At 47.2% G+C, this 9,690-nt stretch overlaps 1 protein-coding gene across 9 annotated transcripts in view; it reads right to left on the reverse strand.

The window, feature by feature from the left end:
- PPM1B (protein phosphatase, Mg2+/Mn2+ dependent 1B) overlaps nucleotides 1–8,743 on the reverse strand; it is a 79,734-nt gene extending 70,991 nt beyond the window's left edge. For 2 of the 9 annotated variants that reach the window (XR_011386663.1, XR_011386664.1), the window contains exon 1: nucleotides 8,723–8,743. The gene's annotated coding sequence lies outside the window, so the exon portion shown is untranslated. Of the gene's footprint in view, nucleotides 1–8,009; nucleotides 8,151–8,575; nucleotides 8,603–8,722 lie in introns of those variants that run through there. The other 7 variants (XM_051842957.2, XM_051842958.2, XM_017340801.3 and 4 more) reach the window with 5 other exon arrangements.
- Nucleotides 8,744–9,690: the final 947 nt, after the last annotated feature.

Raw genomic sequence — 9,690 nt, forward strand, 5'->3', positions numbered from 1 at the left:
TTTGGCACATGGCCCAGCCCTGGCTATTGCAGGCATCTGGAGGGTAAACAAAAGCAGGTGGAGAGTCAGCCAATCTTTCTCTATTTTATCAAATAAATCTTTTAAAAAATGAAAAAAAAATAACTTTTCCATAAAGAAAAAGGGTTTTTTCTATTTCTGTCATACAAATATACTTTTCATTCAAGCCTATTCTGAAGTGAAGAGCATTCTAAGACAAAAATAACAACCACCCTAGAGCAGGTCTTAATCTCCTTCTATCACTGTAAGACAAGCTCCTTAATAATCAACAGATACCTTCCTATGTGTCTCTCCTTTAGTATCAAATCATATGTGATCACATCTTTTGTTCACAAGAATTTAAAATGTTTTCAAGTAGATATATTTTGAAACTTTAAAATTTCCAAGAAACAAATCAATTTACCAATCAATTTAATGCCAATAAGCATAATCTTGGTACTTCAAAATACTTCAACAGACAACTTTGAATCTATTTTTAGCAAGTTAATATTAAAATATTTGGTAAGCCAGAAAAAACTTTAAATTGGTAAGCTGTGCTTTAAGTGTTAAAAAGCATGTAAAGGGGGCCAGCACTGTGGCTCACTTGGTTAATGCTCCACCTGCGGCGCCGGCAGCCCATATGGTGCCAGGTTCTAGTCCCGGTTGCTCCTCTTCCAGTCCAGCTCTCTGCTGTGGCCCGGGAGGGCAGTGGAGGATGGCCCAAGTGCTTGGGCCCTGCACCCGCATGGGAGACCAGGAGAAAGCACCTGGCTCCTGGCTTCGGATCAGTGCAGCGCTGGCCGTAGCGGCCATTTCGGGGGTGAACCAATGGAAGGAAGACCTTTCTCTGTCTCTCTTTCTCTCTCATTGTCTAACTCTGCCTGTCAATAAATAAATAAATAAAAATAAAAAGCATGTAAAATGTATATCTAATATATGCACTAACAAATTAAAATACAGTCATGTGCCACATGATGTTTCAGTGAGGGACCACATATCCAACAGTGGGCTCCTAAGATTATAATGGAACTGAAAAATTCCTGTTGCCTCCTGTTTTTATTGTACCTTTTCTATATTTAGAAACATAAATACTTGTGCTACAACTGCCTACACTATTACATGCAGTGACATGCTTTACAGGGCTACGGCTTCAGAGCAGTAGGCTATCCCTTACAGTGCAGGTAGATAGTAGGTTACACTACTTAGGTTTAAGTACCCTCAGAGAGGTTCCCAACAACAAAATCACCTAACGATGCATTCCTCAGAACCTGTCCCTGTCACTAAGCAACACAAGTCTGCACTACAATTGATCAACCTACTGTGTTCTCAAAGTTAAACAAGTTATTACAAAGTTATTACAAAAGTTAATACAGAAGGCACACGTTATGCTAAAATATCGTAGATATAGACACAAGTTGACTGTAGTAAAATAAAAACTTAGTGGGGAACTCTCATGTATCATGATTTACCACAATTCAGAAGTAATGTGTCTATGTCTGCTACTAATTCATTAGGAGGGGCCAGCGCTGTGGCATAGCAGGTAAAGATGTCGCCTGCAATGCCAGCATCCCAATCAGGTGCCGGTTCTAGTCTCAGCTGCTCCACTTGCGATCCAGCTCTCTGCTACAGCCTGGGAAAGCAGTAGAAGATGGCAAGTCCTTGGGCCCCTGCACTCAGGACCTGAAAGAAGCTCCTGGCTCCTGACTTTGGATTGGCATAGCTCCAGCCGTTGCAACCAACTGGGGAGTGAACCAGCAAATGGAAGACTTCTTTCTCTCTCTCCCCGTGTAACTCTTTCAACTAAATAAATTTAAGAAAAAAATGATTAGGAGAAATACCACACCCTGAAATTTGAAAACTTAAAAAAAATTATAAACTATCATAGTATTTATGTTTCCTAGAATGCTGGATGTTACTAAACTAAATCTCAAAATCTTTAAAAAACCTGAGAAATACATGTGTACTATATATAGATTACACTTTTGGAAAACTGCAATACATTATCAAGAATTTAGTGGCGTTCTTTACATCTGAACACTGAACTATCTGTCAAATCACTCAGGATAGTCTAAGCAGTGATCATGTTTCAGGCAAGGATTATAGATGGAATAATGAAAAGTGTTAATCTTCTTAACTCAAGTCTACATAGAAACTAATCCATAAGAAATGTTCACAAAAAAATTCAAGACAACTAGTCAAACATATTAGCACACTTAGTCAAAAGGACAAAAAGTTACTCTGTTATTTTGAAGCAATGAATTGATGTAACAAAGTACCAATAACAAAAACAAAAATAAAACAGTTTAGGGGGCAGGCATTTGGCAAGGCAGTTAAGACACCACTTGGGATGCCTATATCCCATTTCAAGTGCCTGGTTCAGTCACAGCTCCTCTACTACCCATGCAGTTTCTGGCTGCTGTGCACCCAGAAGGCAGCAGATGATAGTTCAAGTACTTGGGTCCATACCACCCACATGGGAGACCCAGATTCCTGACTTTAATCTGGCCCTGCCCTGGTATAGGTATTTGATGAGCAAGTGAACCAGTAGATGGTAATCGCTCTCTCCTTCTGCCTTTCAAATAAATGAAAATAAAAGGTTTTAAAATACAGATTATAAAACTCATGTACACCTTTTCCCTTTTTTCCTAAGATTTATTTATTATTTATTTGAAAGTCAGAGTTACATAGAGAGAAAGAGAGGCAGAGAGAGAGATAGAGGTCTTCCATCCACTGGTTCACTCCCTAATTGGCCGCAATGGCCAGAGCTGCGCCGATGCAAAGCCAGGAGCCAGCAGCTTCTTCTGGGGTCTCCCACGTGGGTGCGGGGGCCCAAGGACTTGGGCCTCTTATACTGCTTTCCCAGGCCATAGCAGAGAGCTGGATGACAAGTGGAACAGCCGGGACTCAAACTGACACCCAAATGGGATGCTGGCAATGCAGGCGGTGTCTTTACCCCCTACGCCACAGCGCCGGTCCCATGTACAGCTTTTTCTTTACCTGTACACTTGTTAGATCAGCTTCCAGTAGCTAATGGCAAGCCCTATCACTTTAGTATAAACTACAAAACCCAAATATTCACCACATCTACTTATTTTACCTTCACTTTTGAATACAGTGTAGTGAGATTGGAAGTAGTCAAGATTATATATCTGGGATCTACCCAGTTTCAAGGAATCTTATTTAATGTCCCCAATAATCAATTTTCCTAATCAACAAATCTGTTGACATGGTATGTAAGATATATTCTTCAATTAAACTTTAGGATGCTAACATAAATAGCAGTAGGCAGTTTCATTCAAATTCTGAAATTAGTTCACTAAGAGGAAAAATTTAAATACACTGTGAAGAATCACTGAAAATCCAGAAATACCGTCTATACCAAAAAATTCTCTTACCAGTAGGTGATTTTATAATTAAAGCTATTGGCCAGCGCCGCGGCTCACTAGGCTAATCCTCCGCCTGTGGCGCCGGCACACCAGGTTCTAGTCCTGGTCGGGGCGCCGGATTCTGTCCTGGTTGCCCCTCTTCCAGGCCAGCTCTCTGCTGTGGCCAGGGAGTGCAGTGGAGGATGGCCCAAGTGCTTGGGCCCTGCACCCCATGGGAGACCAGGGTAAGTACCTAGCTCCTGCCATCAGATCAGCGCGGTGCGCCAGCTGCGGCAGACACTGGAGGGTAAACCAACGGCAAAGGAAGACCTTTCTCTCTGTCTCTCTCTCTCTCACTGTCCACTCTGCCTGTCAAAAAACAACAACAACAAAAAAAAATTAAAGCTATTACTTGAAAAAAGTTGATATTAAAATTTTAGAATTCAAGAAACTTCTACTCTCTGATACTATTGTTTGTTTGCCAACTAATTTTTCTTAAAATCGGAGTTCAGAAAGGATTCACAGAAAATGTAAAATATTTTGTGTTGTATTTTAAGGAGTTACATAGTTTATGATGGGCCACTGTTAGAATTATTTCAGGAGGCCGGCCCTGCGGCTCACTAGGCTAATCCTCCACCATGCGGCGCCGGCACACCAGGTTCTAATCCCGGTTGGGGCGCCAGATTCTGTCCCAGTTGCCCCTCTTCCAGGCCAGCTCTCTGCTGTGGCCAGGGAGTGCAGTGGAGGATGGCCCAAGCCCTTGGGCCCTGCACCCCATGGGAGACCAGGAGAAGCACCTGGCTCCTGCCTTCGGATCAGCGCGGTGCACTGGCCGCAGCGCGCCAGCCGTGGCGGCCATTGGAGGGTGAACCAACGGCAAAGGAAGACCTTTCTGTCTGTCTCTCTCTCTGTCCACTCTGCCTGTCAAAAAAAAAAAAAAAAAAAAGGAATACTATTTCAGGGACCAGCATTGAAGCACAGCCAGGTAAGCTGCCCCTTGTGACACTATAATGCCGTATCTCAGAATACTGGTTGCAGTCTCAGCCTCAGATCTAGCTCCCTGCTAATGCTAATGGGAAGGCAGCAAGAATGTGGCCCAAGTACTTGGGCCCCTGCCACCCACAAGGGAGATCAAGATGGAGTTCCTAGCTCCTAGCTTTCACCTGGCCCAGACCTGGCTGTTGTAGGCATTTGTGGAGTTAACCAGGGGATGGAAGACTGACGTCTCTCTCAGCCTCTCCTCCCTCTCTCTGTAGCTCTGCCTTTCAAATAAATTAAAAAAAAAAAAAAACTATTTCACTTCTCTCTACACTAATATAAAAAATGCTTTAAAACAATTACATATAATATGTAAATATTAATAAAATATAATTATATATATATAACTAGCATCAATGTGAGGAAGAAGAAACATCACCCCAGTATCATGTACAATAAAAGAAATGTTCACCAGCCTACTTACAAGGGCATGTCTGCAATCTCTCCACTAGTGGCTCAGTCAGCTTTTAATGACTCTCTGTAAGCACCAAGGTATCCTGTGGCAAATTCTCCTCTTTCGAGAGTGCCAAAAAACAATCAGCATCACATCTGAATTTAAAAGACATGAACTGCAGCAAAGTGTAACTTTTCACAAGAGCCACTTTTCCTACCTTTCAACTTGTGGATCAGCAGTTCTTGGAAGCACGGCTATTTAAGACACTACACCACTCCTTTAGATGATGTAACCTTAAAGGATTTAGTAATTATGTGAATTACTAACATAAAATGTTATTTACTGACATGACCACCAAACTGCAAATGCTTTCTCACCAAGTTCCTGGAGTACTCACAGAAATCAGATACGAGGGGCTGGCACTGTGGCACAGCTGGTAAAGCCACCGTCTGTGACAGTGGCATCCCAAATGGGTACTGATTCCAGTCCTTGTTGCTTTACTTCCAACCCAGCTCCCCGCTAATGTGCCTGGGAAATCAGCGGAAGACGGCCCAAGTACTTGGGCTCCTCTCATGCACCCATGTGGTAGATCTAGAGAAGCTCCTGATTCCTAGCTTCAGCCTGACCCAGTCCTGGCCATTTTGGCCATTTGGGGAGTGAACCAGCAGATGGAAGATCTGCCTCTTCCTCACTCTGACTTTCAAACAAATAAATCTTAAAAAAAGGGGGGGGGGGCGGTGCTGTGGTGTAGCAGGTGAAGTCATTGCCTGCAGTGCTGGCATCCTATATGGGCACCAGTTCAAGTCCCAGCTGCTCCACTTTCAATCTCACTCTCTGCTATGGCCTGGAAAAGCAGTAGAAGATGGCCCACGTCCTTGAGCCCCTGCACCCACATGGGAGACCTGGAAGACGCTCCTGGTTCCTGGCTTTGGATTGGCGCAGCTCTGGCCATTGCTGCCAACCAGGGAGTGAACCAGTAGATGGAAGATCTCTCTCTCTGCCTCTCCTCTCTCTGTGTAACTCTGACTTTCAAATAAATAAATAAATCTTTAAAAAAAGAAAAAAGAAGCAAGAAATCAGACACCCAGTGTGTTTAAAGCTCTGCTGGTCACTTCTAAGAAAACAATCACACCAACAAATCCAGAGCCCACGATGCGTCATAGCAGGTCAAGCCTCCACCTGCAAGGCAGGCATCCTATATGGGTGCCGAATTTGAGACTCGGCTGCTCCACTTCAGATCCAGCTCCCGGCTAATGCACATGGAAAAGCAGAAGATGGCGCAAGTGTTTGGGCCCCTGCACACAGGTGGGAGCCCAGGAGGAAGCTCCTAGTTTGTGCCTGGTCCAAGCCTGCCCGTTGCTGCCATTTAGGGAGTGAACCAATGAATGGAAGACCTCTCTCTCCCTCCCTCTCTGTAACTCTGCCTTTCAAGTAAATAAAAAATTACGCTTTAAAACACACACGCAAACAAATCCAAAGGCTAAGGTACAAAACTGGAGAAATTTTTTAAAAATTGATATAAAAGCTCAAATAAAAATATACTACTCCTTGCTAATAATACATTAACATAAAAACCACTGCAGAAAACTGTGATAAGACATTATGAGAGGAAAACACAAACAACAACCATTAAAAGGAAAAAAAAGACAAAGGCGGCTTTGAGAGAAAGCAAGCACAGCTAAAAAAAAAAGCTAATCCTGAAAAAAATTCTGTTCCAAACATTAAATTTTAAAACTTTTATAATAACACACAGTCCATTTGGGAGACCTACAAAATCTCATCTTTTAAAAAAAAAATCACCATTTTAATATTACTTCAACTAGACATTTCTTTTAAAAACCTGTACTCTTGGAAAAGTCCATCATAATAATTAGAACAACTTGCCTCACTATCAAGAAATGCTCCATTTAAAAGTAGGCCAACAATAGGACTCTGCTATTGCACAACAGAGAAAGTAAATGAAATAATATCTATTAACATGCAGCGTCCATGGCAAGTTTCTCCATCTCCCAGGACATACCGTGACTTACAATGTCTTCCCTGAACCAGCTACCACTTCTCCATCCATGCAGTAGCTCAAATAAAGAGAGTTCCTGTGTTAATCCCACAATAAACCTCAGTAATTCTCACATCACAGGAGTTGTAAACGTTTGTTGACAGAAAAAGAATGTTTTTCCCAAAATAGCTACATAACACGAAGACTACTAGAATTCCTAAATAATCCTTCGACAAGACTCCTGCCAACTTTATTTTGATAGGTTAAACATGTGGAGACTATTTTAAAGGCTCTTTAACAGTGACTTTATCCAAACAGCTTCTAGCTTTATCCTACAGTTTTGTTTTTTTTCTAAGTTTTGGAAGACTCGAATCCCGACGACTTCTGGCTGCTACCAAACGCTTAAGGAAACACTTTTGCCAAATAGGATGGGCCAACGTCCTAGATCTGCTAAAGCTGACACGAGAGGTCACGCAACTTCAAAAAAAAAAAAAAACAAAAAACGAAGAAGTAACTATTTGCAACACTCGCTGGGTCCTTCATCTTTAAAATTACTTCAGTGTCATTTATACACCCCACGTCTAATACTACTGTCTGTAAAGAACACCAGGTTTAAAGCATTAAATAAAACGGATCGACAAAGCTGATCAGCCTCTTGTTTATGGGGACCCTGGCAGACCGGGGTCCTGACCACAGCAACTCCGCTGCTAAGAATGACATCGAAAAGGACGGGGTTGGGAAGGCCGGGAGGCTGATGAGAAGAGAGACAGGCTCAGGGCCGCCGAGGAGGAAGGGCACGGGGGGACGCCCGGAGCGGGGGCTGAACGAGGAAGTGCAGCGGGGCGCAGCGCGAGGCTCGGGCTGAGCGAGCGTCTCCCGGTCAGCCGCGCACCGGGCAGCGGCGGGCCGGGCCCGCGGAAGCCCAGCGCTTTCTCGCCAACGAGAGGCCGGCAGACTGCGGCAGAGACCGGGGAGCAGTTGACTTTCCCGGCGTTCGAGCAAACTCCTGTGCCCTCCCCGCGCCCTAAGCCGAGAGCGGAGGCGGCGGCCAGGCAAAAGGGCCTACCCAGCAGCCAGGCCCGGCATTCCGCTGCCCAGACCCGGCGGCAGAGCGGGGACAGAGGCCCCGGCCCGCAGCCCGGCGCACCCAGGAACGGCACCCGGGCCTCGGCGAGGCCGCCGGCCGTGTCCCCTCCGGCGAGGCGCCGAGCGGCCTTACCTGGGGCGAGGGAGGGAGGCGAAGTCTAGGGCTTCTCGCTCGCGCCCGCCGCCGAGCCCCCTGCTGCTCTCGGCCCAGGTTTCCAACCGAGGCACGGCCCAGCCCCAGCCGTCGCTTCGCCCTCGGGGTCTCGGCCACTGCCTCCGCCGCCTCCGGGGCTGTTTACACCGCCCAGCCCCTCACGCCGCCGCCGCCGCCGCTGCCGCCTTCTCTCCACCCTAGCGCCGCTGCCGATTCGGCCGCCGCCACCTCCTCCGCCGCAGCCTCGTCTCTCTGGAGCATCTTCCAGCCAGCGAACACTGAGAAACAGAGACTCCAGCTGCGCCGGCAGGAAACTCCCCCGCAACTGCCAGGGGGACCAGGCGGTCAGAGCACCGGCGGCTGTTCCGCCATTGAGCAGCAGCCGCTCGGCTCCTTCTGCAACCCCCTCCCCGTACCCGGTCGTCCCCGCCCCTCGGCGAGCCCCGCCCCCCCCGCGCCCGCTACTGGGACACCACGCGTCCTCTCGCGGCCTCCGGTTTGTTGAGAGGCCCGTCAATCACCGCTCCCCTCCCTATTCGGCTCACCTGGTACCTCCAGACTTAGTTTCCCCGCCTACACGGCCCCGCCTCTGAGTTCCTAATTTCCCATTGGACATCAGTGACCACATTCAATTGGCAAGACCAACTATCCATCAAACACCGCCCACTGAGTGAGACCCAACCCTTCATTACCATTGACTTCATTCAGCCCCGCCTCCGCTGCGCACCACCTCCTGGACGTCGTGGACCAGCCCACCCTACCGCCCATACGCGAGGGACTACGTCAATCAAATTACGCCCACCTGCGCCCCGCCCCGCACAGCCCGAGCCTCAACAGCTCCCTTCCCTTATTGGTCCAAACGGTGGTCCGAACTCTCAGTCATTGGCTTTGTGTGTGTGTCCGTCACTGAATCAATTTCCAAGTCCGTCACACGGACGTTTTTTAAATGAACGCGCAAAAGGCGGGGAGGTATCCGAAAGCGATTGGCTGGCCGTCAAAAACGGTCAACCCCACAAAGTATGCGGGTCCTTCCCGTTCTGCCAGAGCCGTGCCCCCTTAACTCTGACCTCTAAGCCTTGAGTTAAACAACCGCCATAAAGGACCCAACGGGCTGGCCAGTTATAGGTGTGGAGGCCTAGACCCACCCGCCATTGCAGGGGGCTGGCTACTGATTGGCTAATAAAGTCCTCCTAGGCCCCTCATTGGAGGAAATAAACGCCTCTCTTCGGCGAAGAGACGGGAAGCGACAGCACAGACGAAGCCCAGAAACGGGCTGGGAAGAGGCGGTTGTTTTGCTGCGGCCGCGGGTGGAGGGTGGGAAACGGGGAAGGCAGGGCTCTGGGGAGGTGTTGCGGGGAGGAGAAAGACCCGGATGTTTCCTAACAATGAAATCATCGCAGACCAATCAGAGCCGCTCGGCCAGGCTACCTGCCGGACCTGTCTCCGGAAGGGAAGGGAGTGGGCGGGAAATTGAGGAGCAGCCAGCTGAGAACGTGGGACAGGTGATCCTGTCAGTAGGATTTTCTGCTGCGAGGGGTTACTTTCATTTCTTATTCGCCCAAATGCCTGGCGTTCAGCCGTAGACATTTCCTTGTTTGGTTTTTTCCAGTCAGCATGGATTTAAAAGAGAACTCCTGAGCTTGGCTCTGACGTTGACTAA

This window comes from Oryctolagus cuniculus, chromosome 2 (genome assembly GCF_964237555.1).
Source record: "Oryctolagus cuniculus chromosome 2, mOryCun1.1, whole genome shotgun sequence".
Classification (NCBI taxonomy): domain Eukaryota; kingdom Metazoa; phylum Chordata; class Mammalia; order Lagomorpha; family Leporidae; genus Oryctolagus; species Oryctolagus cuniculus.